Below are 19,822 nucleotides of genomic sequence, written 5' to 3'. Positions count from 1 at the left end.
AACCCCTATAGAACCCTACATGACCTAGGAAGCTACGAATTCCTTTGATGTTCATGGGGGGCGGTAGCTGCTCGATAACCTCTATCTTGGCCATGTCTACCTTTATCCCCCTTTCGGACACAAGGTGTCCAAGAATGATGCCTTCTCAGACCATGAAATGGCACTTTTCACAGTTAAGTACCAGGTCCTTTTCTTGGACTCTCTGCAAGACTTTGTCTAGATTCTCCAGACAGTGGTCCAAAGTTTTGCCATAGACTGAAAAATCATCCATGAAAACCTCCATGATTTCTTCTATCCTAGTCTGAGAAAATAGACATCATGCACCGTTGGAACGATGCAGGTGCGTTACACAACCCGAAAGACATTCTATGATAAGCATACGTTCCATACGGGCATGTGAACGTCGTCTTACTCTGATCATCGGGGTGGATAGGAATTTGATGATATCCTAAATACCCATCGAGGAAACAAAAGAAAGAATGCTTTGCCAACTGCTCTAACATTTCATCAATGAAAGGCAGTGGGAAGTGGTCTTTCTTTGTTGCCGTGTTGAGCTTCTGGTAATCAATACACATTCTCCACCCCATGATGGTACATTGTGGAATTAACTCATTTTTATTGTTTTCAATGACCATCATTCCTATTTTCTTTGGAACTACTTGGATAGGACTAACACAGTCACTATGTGGTATGGGATAAATAATCCTGGCATGAAGAAGTTTGAGGACTTCCTTCTTCACGACTTCCCACATCGCATTATTGAGCCTACGCTGAGGCTCTCAAGATGGTGTACTCGAAGGGTTAATTGGAATGCGATGGGTATAGAGAGTTGGGCTAATCCCATTGAGATCCTACAAGGAATACCTAAAGACTAACCTGTATTTCTCTAAAATGGCAATGAGTTTGGACATCTCCTTATCAGAAAGCTTATCGCTAATGATTATAGGAGTGTTTTCATCGCCATTCAGGAAAGCATAATGTAGGCCGGTGGGCAGGGATTTTAGCTTAGCCAGAGGTTGTGCTAGTACTTCACCTGTGGGAAGATCAGTGGTTTTTCCTAAGTTGTCCTCTTCTTCTATGAAGAGTTTCGCATCCTATTCTAAGGACGACTCAGGGGAATCAAGGGGTAAAACCAACATGACCTGCTTGGGAAGGTCAAGATGGGGGAGAGATTCTGCCACTGAGTTTTTGGCTCGAGTGATAGGAATGGTAAAGGTGTCTCTCCCCAGCTTTATGTCCAAATCCCCTGCTTTTTGTGGGTTTAGGAAGAGTTTTTCTAGGGGATGCTCTATTAAGATGTCGAAGTCCTGAATGTCAAAGATATGGAAATTGAGAGCCATTACGACATCATTGTGATGAATTGTAGTGTTGTGTAGAATTCCATGCCCTTTTAGGACCGATCATGGGCTACTTCTAAGGGATTTGTTTGTCGGAGCAAGGGGCTCATTGCCAAAGTAGGCAGATGAGAATGATACAAACATCAAGTTTGCTCTAACAGTGGCCGAGTACAGCACATCCACCATTGTTCTAAGAACTTTGCAGTGGATGGTTGAAGGAGGGACATGAATCTGAATTTCTTTAGAATAATGCTCTCCCTCTTCCACCCATTCATTGCTCATGATAGCGGTCAACTCCTTGATGGATTCCTTTAGGAATTCTTTGTCTAATGGTTCAAGAGGAGTGACTGGAACCGGTGGCCTCTTTTGGCATGAGTATTTTGAGGTGTTTCTGAATTCTTCATAAAGGTCATCCTCAAAATACGGAATGTTCGAATGTTGGAAACCTTCCTCCAGAACTTCTAGTTCGGGTGAGGGTCTCTCTTTGGGTGTTATGGGTTTGACCTCAGCTGAAGTGACTTCCTTGTGGCTTGGCTCAGGTACTACATGGAGGGGTTCTAGCGAAGGAGTGTTCTCTATAATGCGGTCTAGGAGCGCTTCTCCTTCCGCTATGGTTTTATGGGTAAACGAACCTTCGACATCTATATCGAGTTATAGGGTAGATTCCTTGCTAAGCCCTAACCAGAAATGCTGTAAAAGCAAATGGTTGGGTATAGACATGTCTAGACCAGATCTTGTTAAAATTGAGAATCTATCCCAAGCAGCACCTATGGATTCCTTCTCTTTTTGTTGGAAGTTGAGGATCTCTTGTTGTAGGGCAGCGATTTGGGATATAGGGAAGAATGCAAGACAGAATATGTTCCTTAGTTCTTCCCAATCGCCAGCTACCATCCCTACATTGTGGGCCATTGTTTCGCCCTCTCATCAAGTGAGAAAGGAAACAACTTCCATCGAAGAGTTTCTTGTCACATGCCTAAAATGGTCAGGCAAGCATAGAGTTGCTCAAACTCCCTTAAATGATGGTAGGGGTTTTCATAATCCAACCCAAGAAGGCTTGTTCCTAAACCATGGCTATGAAGCCAGGGCGGAGTTTGTAACTTGAAGTTGTGATTGGCTTCGAGGATTGTGGATGTTCCACAAACCCGCCCTTGGGAGCAGAAAGGTTTTGAATGCTAGGTTGCTCCATTGAAAAAGAGTGAAAAGAAAAGAAAGGTAAAAACAAAGGATACACGGGCAAACTAGGTTTGGAGACTAAAACAACAACTGTTCCCTGGCAATGGCGCTAGAAATGCTTATTGGCGCTTCTTAGCATAAGCAAAAAAGTCCGCAAGCGCTTGGAAGTACTGTTGTAAAACTTCACCCGGAAGTATTTAGGGTATCATATTTTCCCAAAGGAACGGAGGTGTAAGTAGTCTTTTGGCTAGTTTACCTAGGAGAACAAGATGAAGGGTAACTTGGGTAGTGAGGTTCTTCTAAGGGTAGAAACCTTAAGTGAAGATAACTTTGCTACTATAGACTCACTTTGGGCACCGGCTTACGCTTGGTCTGCTAGGCGATACTGGCATACGGCTCTATGCTATATCCAAACATGGGGGATTACAAAAGATGGACAGGGTTGTCACCATCTACTGCCTACCCTCAATCATGGGATATGAGGCAAATAAAGGTAACATGTCGCATAGACACCACATCTATGCTAACCACTACTACCCTAGCGTTGGCTAGGAACTTCCATCTTTATCAGGAGTCCTCTACTAGAGCACCATTCATGAGGACAGACAATGAACCCACAAGTAAGTAGCAACAAAGATAACTTGACTTAGGGAATCAAAACCAAAATATGAACACAAGCGTCTTACTCCAAGTAGCAAGACGATTGTAGAGATACAAGCGCAGAGGGGAGCCAACAAGTTTGGCACTCCTTCCACTAGATGTACAAGGCTTGTTGAGTACAAGTAGACGACATCACTAGTCCGCTATTCCTCTAACTCTTTCCCTCTCTCACTCCTTAACTAGTCTAGATACATGCTAATGGAATGAGTGTAGCCCTTCTTGTTCTTCTCAAAAAATGTGTATGATCCTCTCGAATGTGAGGAGGGGGCTCCTTTTATAGCTTGAAGATGGTCATTTTGCTTAGGTATTTTAGGAAACACCGCATCCAACCGTCTCCTGGAGCATTAATTGTATCGCTAGAGAAATGTGGGGCCAGGTGGAGCTAGGGGCGGTGCGGCCACAACCAGGGTGTGCGCCTAGTCACCACCTTTGGCGTGTGGGCCCTTGGGTGGACCTGGACCCCGATCACGATGGTGTTCTGGCCCATCTCTGAAGTTTATATGTGCTTTGCTTCTATTTTGCTTGAATGCGCCTTCTCGGTTGTGCATTTTGGTGTATTTTCATACTTGTGCCTGTAAAACATGTAGATACCAAAACTCGTGGAAAATATGAGTTGTAAACCCTAATTCTAAGTTTTGGCAATCATATTTGTTTTGTTTTATTTTAAAGTTAGCGGTAGGAATGTGAGTTAAGAACTGCCAACACTCCTTGAAACATATCTCTCTTGTATGAAACTTGAAATACTTTGCAAGAGCAGGGGCTATCTTTCTTTTTTTCTTTTTCTCTCTCTTCTTTTTTTAAAGGCGGCCATCTAAGTACCCATTGTTTTAGATATCTCAGACACTTGTCCTTTTTTTCTCAACTCTTTTTTTCTTTACTTTTGCATAGTTGTTGATGGTGAAAATGATATAAAAATACACACTGAAAACACCATCAACAACCTCGGTTTAATGGAAGGGAGACATGTCATGAAACATATTTTATCAATAACGAGTTCCACTTGTACCTTGAAGTATTTTTATGCATGGAATGACAAATGGGAGAAAATGAGCCCATGGGCCCTCCATAAGGAGGTCACCCAACCTCCCTATGGGCCCACCAGGCTCTGCTAAGGTGGCAGGATCTAGGAGAAGCACCCTAGAGCAATTCCCCACCCTTGGATCACATTTGTGCTTTCTCTCAAGGGTCAAAGTTGAAGTCCCATGGATTCATGGGCCTACAACGAAGCATCCGACATACCCAAAGTGGCCAACCACGCACTATGGTAGTGGGCCAACCATCTAGAAGGGGGAGACAAGTCCCACTTGTCATAGGGGGTGCTCCCAATGTCCAGATTGTTCCAACTGCCTTAATGCACGCCTCCATGCACTCTCATGATCTCAACCTTTGATTCAATGGTGGTTTGATCCTATGGTGCTTGATGGAGGTCATATGGATCGCTGATGTGGCGCCGGCTCTACCTCCACCTATAAATAGTGGGTCACACCCCCCTCTCCATTCATGATGCATTCAAGCTGCAAGTGAAGATTAGTGTAGTTCTACTTTTGTAGTAGTGTAGTCTAGTGTGGGAGTTAGAGTCGAGTTGAGCTTGCTCGGCGTTTCTAGAGCTATCTTCTGGAGAGTCTAGTATAGCTCTTGTATCTTTCCCTTCCTTGTAAGACCTTTACTTTATATATATAATATTCCTTCTTTACTTTACTTAGTCTCTACTTTGTGCAATATTATACTTGTTATAGTATTGTTATGGTCTATCCTTAGCATATACATGTTATATACTAGATTTTGGTCCAAGCCCACACGAGTATTACGATCTTGCCTATCATAAGGTACTCTAGTTGGCTTGTGCACACAATTAGAGTAGTGAGACACGGTGCAAGCATGGTGCTTATACACTATCTTGCCTTGATTGCCACTTGTTGCATGCATTGTTTGTGGTAGCTAGCTGGTGGTGACAGCCTTGTCTAGTCTTTGGATCCCACCACGTGTTTATAGGCAAGCTTTTAAATTGGTAAGGCTCTAGTAAAAGAGTAGCTGCTTTGGATAGGGGTTTTGTCTCCTATTGTCTCACCTACTGCCTTGTATGCTTGTTGTGCGGATTCAATCTATATGTTGCATATATATGGTTAAGATAAAATCATAGAAGAAAAGATAGAATCACTGGAACCCTTTACTCACTCATTGTCCTCCCACCTAGCTATACTTACTAGTTATCTTTTATCTTATCTTGGCTTATTGCATTATCCCTTCCTGTCCTATTTCATTTACCCCCTTAGACTAGTTGAAGCTAAGTTGTGGTAAATACAAGGATCTCTCTCTTTTATTAACATTTCTAGCTACCACTTTCCCTTGGGATAAAATAAATAATGATATCTTGGAATACTCCTAGGTGAAGTGCTACAGCGGTATATTCTGTGCGCTTGCAGAATTATCCAATAGTCATAAGAATTACCAACAAGCATTTCTGGCGCCGTTGCCGGGGAAAGCATAGCCTAGAAATTTTAATAAAGTTGAACTCGGAGTTTGCCATCAATTTAGTTATCAATTAGTTGTAGGGGCTCACCCCTTCCCTTTGTTTCTCTTTTGTGAAGCAAGACATTGTATGCGTGGTTTTCAATTCTGAGTAAAAACATTAGAAAGCCCTAAGAAACTCTAAAGGAATTCTAGATGTCATCTAGTTTCCCCTCAGAAATTTAGCTCGATTTTGAACCCACTGAAGGAAGGAGGCTCTGCACCAACACTCAAGCAAGCTATGTGTGATAGAACCGCCCAATTTATACAAGATCAAGTACGGTTGTCCCCGCTAACACATTGACATGTGCATACTTTCACTTATATAAACCCGGTAGTCTACCGAGTGTCATGAAGGACCTCGGTAAATCAACATCACAACCAAGATCATGTGATTAAGCAAATACACATCACATACGCAGAGTTGTAGCAGAAATAATATTACAAATGGGTTCACAAATAATAGTACAAGTTTGGGTTTCAAAAACCAATTAGTGAAAACAACATAGCTTTCAAATGATTACATTAATATAAGTTCCAAATACATTGCTAGCATGAGTGACATCCTCAGATAAAAGCATATAGATGAGAAATAAATATAGAGTCACCGAGCCCACCGGTGGTTAGCCACCATCTTCAGCAGGCCAAGAACTTCACCTGCAACATGGTGGGATAAACCCTAAGTACTCAAATGTACTCAGCTAGATTTACCCGTCATAAACCAGAAATAAAGTGACACCAAAGAGTATGCAAGGCTTTGTAGGTGGAGCTAGCTTGACAATATTTTTCATAAAAAGCAACTAATTCAGTTGTGCAATTATTCTTTGGTCATCAAGTTAATTATAGCTATTCATCTCTAGATTAGCAACTAACCTGTGCCAAACATGTGGTATATCATTTAATGGCATACAATAGTAACCATAGCCAGTGTAGTAATTCCATGTTTATCCAAACCATCACATTCCATAATACAATTACTACGATGTTGGGACTAGTCAAGTTTCTCACTATCCGGGAGAGACAGCGATTTGAATTGATTTCAACCAGCTGGGAATTTATTCCTACCACAAACCTAGACATACCTGCGCCAAGGTAGTCTTAGGTCACCTTTGGTACAACTCAGGTCCACATTTTGCAGGTTCGCCTAGCACCACACAATCAGGGACTAATGGTAGCCAGGTCGCTCAAGCCATGCCTACCCATGGTCCCGAACTAGGTCACTCAGGTCATGCTTGCCCACGGTCTATTGATCCGCTCCCCGCACATCCTTACTTCCTCTAGTGTGTGCACTCTTATAGAGCGGGGCCTGGCCTGAGTTGAGCTACTCGGCTTCATGGTTGGAATGAGTTATTCGGCCAGCTAAGTGATAGGCAAGCATTCAATCTTGTTAGAAGTGCCAACAACGGTACGGTCCTTAATCGACAAAGACGGGGATAGATCCACACCCAAGACCTCCATGTCTTGTTGCTTCTCTATCGACATCTCACCTGGTCTCCATTTACATTATCCCATGGTTGTTTTTCATGATAGCAAATATAGCCAACCATGCTTTGGTATCCACCTATATCTCGCAGGTGACAGGAAATTACCTAACTTCTACAGGTCTAAGCATTGCTAAGCATACATTCGATCTAGGACCTACATAGGGTTCAAGGTATATTTCTGGACAAGTAGTTCTATGCATCAAGTGGTTCCAATCAACTCTTATAACCTAATGCATGAAACATAAAGAACTCAAGTGATATTTATAAAAACATAGGAGGCTTAGAATGATCCAGGGCTTGCCTGTGATCCAACACTAGGTCAATGTTTGTTAGATGACACTCGCTTGGTGAGCATCTCCTCTTCAGGCATGTACTCCAGGGGTCCTTCCATTTTTGGGATAGGTCCACCATACACTGTCTTTGGGTTCGGTTCCAACATCCTGACCTTCACGTGGTTCATCTAGCGTACCTAGATGAGATGCAAGATGCAAGTGCATGAATATGAAGAATGGTAATATGAGATGCATCACATAATAGCATTAAAGGCAACCTAAGATCATGCAAGACATAGGCACCTAGAGTTATTTAACTAAACATCACACAACCTATTATAGAGGGATAGCAAGCATACTAGGCATGGCACAAAAGTGAACTTAAGTTCAGATATTGCACCCATGTATCGATCAAGAACTAACCAACATGTTTAGCCAAAACAAGAGCAAACTAAAGCAATCACCTAGCACATGTATAGAAATCTGGACAGCAGCACAGCAGTCACTTGTTTTAACCATAACTGGAGATATAAGAATCCAGCAAGGGTGACCCTAGACTTTCTGGAAAGATAATGAAATTTCCAACAACATTGTTATAATCACCAAAAGCTTATTCCAAAGCTAACCAGGTAAAACATGCCAATGTTTCAGATCTACACAGAACTAGAACAAAAGAGTAGTAGTAATTTCAACAATGCATAGCTGGAGTTATAGACATCAAACAAGCATGAACCCTAACTTTCTAGAAATATTATTAAATTATCTAAAACATGTTTATTATCATCCCAAGGTGATTCCACCATTAACAAGGTCAATCAAGTTCAATTGAGCACCTCTGTCCAGACTTGGACAGATTCTGCCATGCAACTTCACAAGCTTATAACTGTAGACTTAGGCCCCCAAAATGTGTGATCTTAAACAATTTGGAAAGCTCATGAAAATAACTACACTTCTTATACTATCTCCAACACATGATTCAAATATTAGCTAAGTCAAACAACACAATCATTCAGAACTATACAGAGAGCATGCAAAATCTGACAATGAAATTGTAAAATCTATAGCTCCTAAATTATCAGGCCTATGGTTATGAAAATTTAACACACGATATATTATGAAATTATCTACAACTTTGGTATTCACTTCAACCATATAAAACATCATTTACACTATGAAAATAATTGTACAAGCAAAACTGCACATGCAACCCAAACAACAGTGGTATAGAAAACTGATCAAAACTTTAGAGAAGCATAATTGGAGTTCTGGACCTCCAACAAACATCAATCATAACATTTTGAAAATCTTATGAAGTTACCTACAACTTTATTATTATCACCTTAAGATGATTCTACAGCTAATAAGGTCAATTAATCCAATGAATGCATCTCTGTCCAAAACATGGACAGAATCTTACATGCCACTTTCAACTGTTATAACTAGAGTTATACATGTCCAATAAATGTGGTTCTAGACTTTTTATAAATTTTAGGAAATTCTAAACAACTTTGTTAAAACACCTAAAGCTAATTCTACTATTAAAAAGGCCACATAGTACCTACAAGAAAATCCTGTCTAAGTTTGGGCAGAAACAACCATAGAAATTTAAGCAACAATTACTAAAAATTTACTTAACCAAAAATTATGATATTTAGCTTTTTGAAAATCTTAAGAAAAGTACTACAACTCATGTTGTCATCAAGTCATTATTCATAACTTAACTAAGCCAATTAATTCAAACATGCAGGCCTATTCGGAATAGGAGCAAGGCAACATAGGGTATTTGTTATTTTTATAACTCTTAAACTATGAAGCCTCAAATCCTGACATTTTTACCAGACAACAACCATCACCTAGTTAGCACTCCATAAAAATTTCTCATTTATTTGAGCACCACAACTGCAGTTATGAAAAATACAAAACATAACTAGTATTAAGAACCTAACTGCAGAAATTGATTTTCACAGCAAGACCTTTAAACTAAAGCATGCCATATTATAGATCTATGGCATAGATAATTTCATAAGGATTCCAAAAAGTCCTCATTTACTATTTTATGATTTTTATACTAATTACTATGAATTTTCAAAGTTGATCATTCAAATCTGCATAAATCAAAGAAAAGGAATGTAAATCTTGCATCGGGGACCCTGCAGTGTCCACAAATTAAACTCGAACAAACATATCCTTTATAGCACTATTCATCTAAGTCACAGCTTCGCACTTAGACCCTACAACTTCATCAAATTCTTCCCCACGGTCCTTCGCCTTCTTCCACAACAGAGAGCAGGGAGAGATGGCCGGCTTGGGATGGTGAAGCTCGCCGGCGGCGAGTGGCGGTGCTAGGGCGTACGCCCGCTCCTAGGGGAGCCCATGAGGCTGGCCAAGGGGAGCAGCTCGGCCACAATGACCCGGATAGCTTGGCCATGGCGAGGCTTCAATGAGGCTCAGGGCTGGCTTAACTAGCAACTGATCGAGGTGCGTCGGTGGAGCGAGGTCGACGAGCAAGGACGACTGGGGTGGCGGGGGCGTCAACAAGCAGCGGTGCTCGGACCGATAGCCATGGAGAGGGAGCAAGGAAATGGGGCAGCCATGGAGTACAGCTCGGCGGCCATGGCTTCCTGCTGCCGCCGTGCCTGGCTAAAGGAGGAGAACAGCAAGGGAGAAAGAGAGAATGCAGAGGAAGGGAGAGACAGCGGCGTCCATTTCATGTCTTCAGCACATGCGCATGCCCAAGGTGAGTGGGGGCTCAGCTTGAGCATGATGGCCATGTGGTGGCAAGCGTATGTATAGGTGGCCACGTTCAAATGCTTGAGGCTAGCTTAAAAATACATGAAAAACCGACTGAACCTCTATTTTATCGCCTCTCTATCTCCTAAACCGTTTAGTTCTGGCATAAAATGTAGTAAGAAAAGTTGTAGAGCTACGCGAGATCTCCAACTTTGTTTAAAGGATCAAAGTCTCATTCGGCCTGGTTAGAGAGATACAAGGTTCCAAAATGGGGTTCACGAAACTTGAAAACTGAATATTTCAGTTCCAACACTTGCCCAATTTTTGGAGCTTCAAAACAGCACTGAGTTGATTCTTGAAATCCCTAATCGAGACACTTAGAAGTTGAAATCAAGCCTTGATCCAAAAATAAATTTTGTTCTACATAACATGGACTACAACTTTTATTTAAGTTCCACCACCATGCAAACAATCTAAACCACAGTTCAAACCAAGTTAAGGTAGCATCACGATAAAGCTTAAATTACCCTTTTTGATCTGTTGGAGCATTTTCTGGCCACTTGCTCAACATGAACCTTTCATAACTTTTGTTCCAGAGTGTAAGTAGAGTTGTTTGAGCAAGGTTGAAATGTTTGTTTGTCATCACATGTTCTCATTTACAAAATAAAGCAATTCAGGCAAGGACATAACTTGTGATTTCATGTGACTTCTCGATTCCAAACTTCACGAAACTTTTCCAATCATCCATGTGGGTGGAAAATTGATGTGAGGCACATGAAAGAAGCACCCTCAACATTACTTAGGTGTATATCTGAAAAGGGCCAATATGCAAGCAAAGTTGTGTTGCCCAAGTTTAAGTTGGAGCTCACTCTTGTAGATTTGATCTTGACACCTTCATCACCACTTAACATGTCATGTTTGAGCTCAAACCCATTGCTTAACTAGTGACAAACACCTAGGGTGTTACACTATGGCTCAGAACGCGATCTCTGACTTCTTAGCCCTGTCAGCTACTCATGTAGCCATGGGACCACAAGTCAACTTGGGGGATGCCCAATTTGTGCTCAAGCCTGCACTCATCAATATGGTGCAAGCCAACCCATTATGTGGGAAGCCCCATGAGGATGCAAATGCACATCTCCAACGCTTCATGGAGGTGTGTGGCACCATTGCCATTGAGGGAGTCAATGCAAACACCATCCATCTTCGCCTTTTCCCGTTCTCCTTGCTTAGGAAGGCAAAACAATGGTTCTATGCTCATCCCAAAGATGTCACCACCTAGGAAAACTATGCCAATGCATTCCTTGAGAAATTCTTCCCAATGGGCAAAACCACTGCTCTTCATGGAAAGATTTTAAGCTTCCAACAATAAGCAGACAAGACTATTCTTGAAGCATGGGAATGTCTCCAGGAGTACATCTGGGAGTGTCCTCACTAATGGATTAAAGAATGGCTCCTGATCCAAGGTTTCTACCATGGGCTAACCAACATGGCCCATAGTCACCTTGATGCTACCACAAGAGGAACGTTCACATCACTCAATGTCACACAAGCTAAAAACCTCATCTAAAAGATGGTGACAAATCAAGGGTGGAATGAAGAATGACTCCAACCTAAGAAGAGGGCATGCATACCGTTTATGAGGTGGATGCACTCTCTACTAAGATGGACCTCTTAATGAAGAATCTTGAGGAACGTGCAAACTTCAAGAAAGATCGAGAGGCCATCCAACACTACGCCTCTACATAAGCTATTAAAGCAAAGCAATGGTGCAAGGTGTGTGGTGGAAACCATTTGGGGAATGATTGCCCAAAAACAAGGGAGGTCATGAACATCATCAACAATATTCTCTCCTGCGAAGAGGTTGACTTGCTAGGCTCCGCTGCTGCCACCGTACGCGCATCCCCAATGGCCATCCACGCTTCGCTGGTGTGCTATGGCCTCGTCAGCTTCACCCCTATGCTCCGCTCCAGCCCTGACCGTAGCTCCTACACCGTTGCCCTGCTGATAGCCTGACTAAGCATGTGCGCCTATGGCCACCTCGACTCTAGCGGCCACCTCCAATGCCACTGTTGGCTACTCTAGCCTTGGCATCCACCTCCCTTGGGCTTTGCTAGTGCCCAGGGAAGGCCTATGCTAGCTCCTCTATGTTCCTTTGGAGCTAGAGGTGGCTTTTGTGGAGTTTGCACACAAGCTGCTCGATGTTTTGCAGCAACCAGAGAGTGGCGAATAGAACTGCAGCAATGGGAGTCTCCAAGCGTTCTCTGTGCCTCTGGTGTCCCTATTAAGCCATTTGTGCATGTGATCTCGACCAGCTCCATGACTTGCGACTCCAAACATGACATGCAATTTATCCTATCCCTCCCACCTCCTCCTCTCCCTCCCTGCCAATGAGATCCTCGCCACTGGACAACTACCATCCCTCCTCTGATCGCCTACCTCTGCATGCCATGGGGTCTTCTTCAAACCTTGCTGATCGGCTGGATTTCTCACTCGGGCGCAAGTTTGAGGATGAAGTGGATCACCATTTTGGCACCCTTGTACACCATTCCTCTCCTTCGATTGATGGATCTTTCTTCCGATTGGTTACTTTCCACCATTTTTTGTTTTGGTTGACTGAAGATTTGGTCTCTCTAGTCCTCCAAGCATGTTTGGGTGGTTGTGCCGCTAGTTTTCATGTTAAATTCTTAAGCATGAACCACTTTCACTTTTTTGTTTCTTGCAAACAAGTTGGGTTCCATGTCCATCATCTCCGTCGAGTGATCACTTCTCAATTCGATGTCTATTTTCATCTTTGGAGCAATGGCATGCCCAACTGGGAACAAGAAAAACATCTCCGAGAAGAGGAACAAGAAAAAGAATGGTCTAGTGTTCTCTCCAAAAGTACTAAGAACTTGATAAAAAAAGAGAGCAGTAAACATGTCTCTTTTGCCAAAACTTTGGTACAAAAGCCTCCAAAGCAAGTTGTGTAGCCACCTGGCTTGATCCGCTTTGGTTCTTTTCTTGTTCCCCTCCCCTTGATCACTTTAGATTCAGGACTGGTTTCCCTGACTTACATTGGGGATAAATTCAAGTTTCATCTTGATCATGGCCATGTTCTTTGTGACAGCCCCCAGCCGCCTTCCTCTGATGCTAAACATGTGGTGGATTCTATGGAGGCTAATGGTTTGGATTCAAATACAAATCTTTCTTTGGGCCTTGTGAGCTATAGCCGTTGCCTAGGAGCTGGACATGACCGTTCATCCTGTGTTAGCAAAATTAGATGCCGGGCCCACTATAACTATGGTCATGTTCAAAGGAAATGAATCAATAGAGCCCAACCCAACCAAATATGGATTTAGAAGGCGACCTCACCTAATTGTTTTGATTCCCATGACTCCCTTGATTCTAGCACTGATAATGTCAAGAAGCTAGACTCTTTGTTTTCCCAAACTAAGCTATAGTTGAACCCTCAAATAGAAGCTCTTAAATTCATGGTAGCGAACAAACTCTGTGCAGACCAGTTGTTCTACAGCCGCTATGGATTGTTGGATGGCTTCACCATGAGGGGCATCAACCCTCTGATCCTAAACAACCCTAGCACTATCTCTACTCAGTCCTTTATAGTGGGTTCTAAAATCATTGACAATGGTATACTCGATATACAGGAAGTCAAAGATGAAGTTTTTGTACCCAATGTTCTGGACTTGGTACCCATCGGCTGGTGGTTCATGCTGTAATGCTCAAGGTCCTAGCAGAAAACTTGCAACATAGGGAGGAGGTCAATGTGTCTCCCATTGTGTAGTCTACACCACAAGCTCAAAGTGGTGAGCTCAATACCTTCATAGGTGCCACAGTCAGTCTGTTCCATAGGAGGGGCATCCCAAGTTCTACTCAACCAGATGGCTCTCTTACTCATCTAGGGGTTACCATCATGTTCAGGCCCATACTAGTTGACCATGGGGTGGTACAGAATCAGGTAGCAACTGAAGACATCACTCCTTCTTCTAGATTGGAAATTGTGCAATGGCGTCCATGCCTTCATGCTTTAGCTTTGCAACTCTGGCCATACATTGTTGAAGCTAGGCATCTTGCTACTTGTGCTATTCATAAGGACCTCTCAGTGTCAGAAAATGCTATCCCCTTGCAAGAGAGTGGTTTGTCCCTAAGCTTGGGAGGTGGATCTCAAAGCCCATGGTCCTCTAGCTTAGCTAGTTTTGAATTTCAAATGGGACAGTTTCAGCCTAGCCTACTAGTCACCAGAGGCCAAAAGAATAGGGTGGCAACTGTCGTCTCCTTACCAACAGTAGCTTCTAATCTATCCATTCCTCTGGTAGAAGGAAGTGTCAGGTGCAGCACCAGACTCAACAAAACTGATGGTTTCTACCCGGTTAGACTGAATAGAGAGCCTACAAAGAAATGCAAGATATGTGTTGTCCAAATTGATGATAAGATAGGCCAAGCTAGACTAGTATCAATACCAGTTCTCCAGGGCTGGGGAATTGACTATGGAGTTGCTCCTAGTGAGCTCTCAGATGAAGCGCTGATGCAATTGTCGTTTCCTAATGAATAATCATAGTTGGAACATTTTATGTTGGATTGTGCAGGGTATCAATGCTATGAAAAAGTGTGATGTAGTAAGGGATAAGATTGAGGAGAGCGCTTGCTCTGTTGTTTGTCTTTAGGAGACTAAGCGGGAGCATTTTGAAATGTCTTTCATCCGCAAATTTGCTCCAAGACGCTTTGATCGTTTTGATTTCATTCCATCTGTTGGGGGTTCGGGGGGCTCCTTGTGCTTTGGAATAGCTCCATCTTTTGGGGTGTGATTGTGGATAAACAAAGCTTTAGTATTAAAATGAATTTTACTTCTACTCACAATGGTGACACTTGGTTTCTAACAAATGTCTACGAGCGGTGTGATGATCTAGCACATACTGCATTTATCAATTGGTTCAAGGGTCATGAGATAGATGATTCGATGAATTGGATTTTCTTAGGTGACTTCAACTTCTATCATTCTCTAAATAACCGCAATAGGCCAAGGGGTAATCTAGCAGATACACTTGTCTTCAATGATGCCATCAGGCACTTAGGGCTCATAGAACTCCCCTTGAAAGGAAAATCCTATATGTGGAGTAATATGTAGTCTGATCCCTTGCTTTAGCAGCTTGACTGGTTTTTTACATCACCAAATTGGACTCTGGACTTTCCAAACACTGAAGTGCTACCCTTCGCAAAGATTACATCAGACCACATCCCCTGCAAATTTATTATCAGCACTCAGATACCTTGCTCCAATGTCTTTAGATTTGAGAATTTCTGGGTAGAACATGACAGTTTCCTAACAACGGTGCAAGATAGTTGGTTATCTACCCCAGTGGCCTCTAATCCCACAAAAACTATCTCTGCAAAGTTCAAGAAACTCAGAGCTAAATTGAAGAGCTGGAGCCATAATCTGTCCAACCTAAAGTTGCTAATAGGGAACGGTAACACTGTCATCAGTTTTCTGGATGCCCTTGAAGATGCTAGACACCTATACAACCCAGAGGCCAATTTGCGAAGATTGATCAAGAATCAGCTCCAAACTCTTTTACACTACAAGAATCTCTATTAGAGGAAGAGATATATAGTCAATAGAATCAAACTTGGGGATGAGTGCACAAAATTTTTCCATGGTATGGTGACTATTTCTTACAGGAGAAATTCCATCTCGCAAATACTGAATGACCATGGTGTTTGGATCCATGATCATGAAGGAAAAGCTGGATTATTATGGAACTCTTTTAGAAATCGAATGGGTATCAGTGCCAATCTGCCTATGCTTTTCAACCTAGCAAATCTTATAGCGCTAGTGGATGGCCTACAAGATTTCGCTGAACCGTTTCAACAGATGGAGATTGATCTCATTGTCAAATGTATGCCAACTGACAAAGCACCGGGGCTAGATGTTTTTAGTGGCTTATTTATGAAGAATTGCTGGCACATCATAAGTAGTGATTTCTATAGCTTTTGTAATGATTTCTATCTAGGGTCAGCCCGTCTTGAATGTATTAACACATCCTTCATCACATTGGTCCCGAAGATTGATAGCCCTAAAACAGTCAGTGATTATAGACCAATCTCGCTCATGAATTCTAGTCCCAAGCTGGTTACCAAAATTCTGGCAGACCGCCTGCAATCTATTATCATTGGGCTAATTCACCGTAATTAGTATGGATTCATAAAAACACGTACCATTCAAGACTACTTGGCATGGAGTTTTGAATATATTCACCAGTGTCATCAGTCTAGGAGGCAGGCTATCATCCTAAAGCTAGATTTTGAGAAGGCATTTGACTCCGTTGAGCACTCAGTCATCCTCTAGGTCATGGAGCATCTGGGTTTTCCTACTAGATGGCTAAACTAGGTTAGTAGCAATTTGGGATCAGGCACTTCTGTAGTCCTACTAAATGGAATCCTAGGAACAATTTTTAAGTGCAAACAAGGTGTGCGTCAAGGCGATCCCTTGTCACCGTTGCTTTTTGTGCTTGCTGTAGAGTTACTACAAGTTCTAGTCAGTAGAGCTGCCACCATGAATTTGCTCAAGGCACCAATCCCACAACCTACTAATGATTTTCCGATTGTTTAGTTTGCCGATGACACACTATTGATCATGCAGGCTGATGTAGGCCAGTTAGTCTTTCTCAAAGCACTACTCAACAACTTTTTGGAATCAACGGGTCTCAAAGTGAATTATTGAAAGTCTCAGATCCATTGGATAGAATGGACTGTTTGGCCAACACCTTTGGCTACTCAGTTGGCACGTTGCCTTTTACGTATCTTGGGTGGCCCATGGGCACAACCAAGCCACGTATGGAGGACCTCACTCCAATAATGGACAAGATAGAGAGACGCCTATCTGCATGCTCCACCTAGTTATCATATTCTGGTAGGCTTCAAATGTTGAACTCAAAAATTACACCCATCACCACCTATGCCCTCTGTACCATCAAATTGCCCAAAGGTGTTATAGAGAACATTGATCGTGCTCGAAAGTAATGCTTATGGCATGGCAATTCAGAGCAGAACAAAGGTGGTAACTTGGTGGCATGGCAAATAGTTCAGATGCCAAAAAATAAAGGTGGTCTTAGAGTCATCAATCTATGCCTTCAGAATGATGCATTGCTGTTGAAGCACCTTGATAAGTTTTACAATAAGGTGGATGTACCATGGGTGCAATTAGTTTGGTTCAAATATTACTCCAACAAGGTGCCGCATGCTGCTCGTGAAGTTGGCTCCTTTTGGTGGAAGGATGTGCTAAGACTAAGCTCATTGTACCGCATTGTAGCCTGCTACATAGTTGGTGATGGCTCCATAGTTTGTTTTTGGGATGATCAGTGGTCTAGTCCTATACTAAAACATGTTTACCCAAGAATTGCCTCCTACTCAAGATCTGAAAGCATATCAATATTTGATGTAATGCAAGCTGAAGACCTTGATACACTATTTTTTCTGCCATTGTTGCAACAGGCCTTAGAGGAACTTGAGCAGTTATAGAATCACTTACGTGACATACCCTATGATGAGCATTCTTACGATTGTTGGACTCCAACATGGGGGAACTCCTACACTTCAAAAAGGTTTTACTCTTATATTTTTGGGACAATGGAGGCACACCCAATTTTCAAGGAGGTATGGAAGTCAGGTTGCACCCTGAGGATCAAATTCTTTGCTTGGCTTGTCCTAGTAGATCAGCTCAATACCAAGACAATGTTAACAAGAAGGCACCTCCACGTTCATGATGATGATTTTTGTGTCATGTGTGAGACAAGGGAAGAAGAAACCATTGAACATCTCTTTTTCGCATGCCCTCTTGCAAGCCAATGTTGGGCCACAATCAACTTTGTCTGGGATCACTCAGTCAACCTACAGGACCAGTTCATTCAAGCTAGACAGTGCCATGGACACAGTTTCTTTACTGAAGCATCATTGATTGCTGCATGGGAAATTTGGAAAATGCGTAATGACAAGGTGTTTGAAAGAAGGGAGCCGTGTCAAGCTAGATGGCTTTGTAATTTCAAAAATCAATGTTTTCTCTAGTCTGTTAGATTCAAGGCTGACCTTAGGTTGGCTTTTTGCTTTTGGTTAGATGCTCTCAGTTAATTCCCTTTGTAAGTATCTTGGACTCCTTTAATTTTATAAAACGTTCTTTGACACTGTGGGGATCTCCCCCATAGTTTTTGCCATAAAAAAATAATGGAAATCATCCTCAAGGGAATGGATGGACTTCATGCCCCTTCTATCAAGGTAAGGGAGGTAAGAGCTTTAATAAATTTAATAGCAATAATCAACCTTCATTCAAAGATCTTGTCATGAGTCAAACTAAAATCAATGAAAGCATGAATAATAAGTTGTTAGCTAATGACAAGACCCTTGAAACCCTTAATGCTAAAATGGGTGATCTTGCTTCTGCTGTCAAAAATCAATTGAGCTTTAATAAAAAGTTAGAGCCTCAATTAGCTAAATTAGTAGCCTTTGTTCCATCTTTTGATCAAAATAAAAATGCTGGTAAACCTGAAAATGTTTCAAGTATCAATGCGGTAACCATGAGGGGAGGTAAGTCCACTCGCGATCCTCTACATCCTAACATGATAGGAAAGACCACAAGGAAGGACAAGGAGGATGAGATAGATGAAGAAGAACTTCCATCACAAGATGACAATGTCAAGTTTCATGGAAGGACAGCTCCTCATGAGTACTACGACACCAACATGTTGTTCTCTTTCCAAACAAACCAAGGAGGCCATCCACTGATGAACAATTTGGGAAATTCTTTGAGGTAATACGTAGATTATATGTCCATATTCCATTACTTGATGCAATGCAGGTCCCTACCTACACCAAGTACCTCCGAGACATCCTCAACAACAAGCGCCCACTTCCCATGACTGAAGTCATTAAGTTGACAGAAGAGTGTAGCGCAGCTGTACTTAACCAACTTCTACCCAAGAAGAAGGACCTAGGGTGCCCCACCATCAATTGCTCCATCTGGACACAACACTTCGAACACGCACTATGCGACTTGGGAGCAAGCATCAGCGACATGCCACAGGTAGTATTCGATAAACTCAATTATACTACTTTGTTCCCTACACCAATGTGTTTGCTGCTGGTGAATCAATTGATCTGGTATCCCATGGGAATTGCCAAAAATATTCCCATCAAGTTACTAGGCTTTTTCATCCCCATGGATTTTGTGGTGCTGGACGTGGAGGTGGACAAAAAGATTCCACTCATTCTTGGAAGACCATTCCTCAGCACTACCAATGCACACATCGACGTCGGAGTAGGAGAAATTCAATTCAACATTAATGGGACCCAGGAGAAATTCAACTTCAACCCAGAAGTCGAGCAATGCTTGATAATTACGGTAAAAGTAATGCCACCGTGTGTTATTTATGCTAACAAGAAACAGGTGAAACCACAGCCACAATTCAAACCCAAGCGGGTCTAGCCGAAGAAAGTGGTGCAACCATCCACGTCTCCATCTTCGAGACAAATAAATGCACCCGTAAGATGAATAAAATGGAGAATTCCTGCTCCAAGGACCTAAACTACGGAGCTCTCATCAACAAGGTAAGTAGGTAAGTAGCTCATACTTAATCTTCATTAGCATCTTTACCTTGCATTCTTGTTTTAC

The 19,822-nt window shown here is 42.3% G+C and overlaps 1 non-coding gene across 1 annotated transcript; it reads right to left on the bottom strand.

Moving 5' to 3' along the window:
* Positions 1-11,500: 11,500 nt before the first annotated feature.
* Positions 11,501-11,608, bottom strand: LOC136462043 (small nucleolar RNA R71). Its single transcript, XR_010760570.1, has one exon. It is a non-coding gene; the product is annotated as a small nucleolar RNA R71 (small nucleolar RNA).
* Between the last annotated feature and the right edge of the window lie 8,214 nt (positions 11,609-19,822).

Source organism: Miscanthus floridulus, chromosome 6 (assembly GCF_019320115.1).
Source record: "Miscanthus floridulus cultivar M001 chromosome 6, ASM1932011v1, whole genome shotgun sequence".
Lineage (NCBI taxonomy): Eukaryota > Viridiplantae > Streptophyta > Magnoliopsida > Poales > Poaceae > Miscanthus > Miscanthus floridulus.
The sequence above is the reverse complement of the archived record's forward strand: the minus strand, read 5'-3'. Positions and strand labels throughout refer to the sequence as shown.